This window comes from Amblyomma maculatum, chromosome 2 (assembly GCF_055883805.1).
Source record: "Amblyomma maculatum isolate TAMU_Amacu chromosome 2, ASM5588380v1, whole genome shotgun sequence".
NCBI classification, from domain to species: Eukaryota; Metazoa; Arthropoda; class Arachnida; order Ixodida; family Ixodidae; genus Amblyomma; species Amblyomma maculatum.
In genome coordinates, this window is record NC_139345.1 from 208000280 (window position 1) to 208001735 (window position 1456).

General features: G+C 56.2%; 1 pseudogene; it reads left to right on the forward strand.

The window, feature by feature from the left end:
• Window positions 1-205: 205 nt before the first annotated feature.
• Window positions 206-977, forward strand: LOC146201140 (uncharacterized; annotated as a pseudogene).
• The last annotated feature ends 479 nt before the right edge of the window (window positions 978-1456 follow it).

Here is a 1456-nt window from a genome sequence, read left to right on the forward strand (position 1 = left end):
TTTTTTATATTGATTGCTACTTTTTAATTTGTAGTAGTATAATTTCTTGATCTGAGTGATTGGCCCCCCGACCTGTGGCTATGCTGCAGTACCGCTAAACCGCTTTTGGGCCCAGCCTTTGCCACCATTCTACTTCTGCCATGCGGCATCCGGCACGCCCCCCCCCCCCCCCCCCCCTCCTCCACACACATGATGTCTGCGTGTCGCTTTCAAGCTTCCGCCGTTTTGGCCCGACTCGCCCGAGGTGTGGATCGCCCAAGTCGAGGTCCAGTTCTCCCTTGCACACATCACGCAAGACCGGACCGTCGTCTTCCACCTCGATGGCCGCTACGCCAACGAGGTCAACCCACCAACGGCCAATCTTTACGAACACCTCAAGACTGAAATCATCCGCCGCCTGTCACTCTCCGAAGACCAGAAGGTGCGACAACTACTGACCGCACAACTTGCCGAGCGCCAGCCTTCGCAGCTCCTCCGTCACATGCGTGCTTTCGCGGCCAACTTGGAAGTCCAGGATCCCTTACTACGAGCATTTTGGCTTCAGCGACTTCCAGCGCACGTGCAGGCAATTCTGTAGGCTCAGCCTACGCTACTTCTCGACCAATTTGCCGGGATCTCTGATCGCGTCATTGAGGTCTCTTTGCCGCAGTGGTGACCCACCGCCCAGGCTGTCGCCGTACCGCTGAACACCACAGAACTTGCACATCATATCGACGATATCAGTCGACAGCTTAGTTCCCTTCAACGCCGCCTGGGTAGACTCGCCGATGCGTCACTCTTAAAGCCGTGACCGTAACACCACCCCGTCGAAGCAGCCTGGTAACGATGACCGGTGCTACTACCATCGACGCTTCGGGGACAGAGCCCGATAATTTCGACCACCCTGCTCCGCTGGGAAACACCAACGGCATATCGGAGACGGCTGTGAGCTACCAACCTGGAGGCCGTCGCATCTTCGTCTCCGACCAAATTACTAAGCAGCTGTTCCTTGTCGGCAGCGGTTCCGACATCTGCTGCTACCCACGAGCCCACTTTTAAGGCACCCGTCCTCCCACGTCGTTCGAGCTGAGCGCGGAAAACCGGTCCACAAACAAAATTTACGGCTCGCTCCGCCTGCACGTCCAGTTTAAAAACCTACGCCGTTCCCTTCATTGGAATTTTGCCATCAATGACATCATCGTGCCAATCATCGGCTCAGATTGTTTGCCGCACTACAACATCCTTCCAGGCTGCCACCACGACCGTCTCATCGACGCGACAACGGGACATTTTCGCCAGGACAGTGAACTGCTATCCACCAGCCTAACATCAAAGTACTCGGTGTTGAAAATCATTCATCGTACAACGTCATCCTCGCCAAATTTCCCGGTTTGGCGCGCCCTAGCGGGTTCCTACAAAACACCGGCCCTCAGTCGCCAGCAGCAGCGGAGCAACTGACCACGGCGGCGGTCAGACC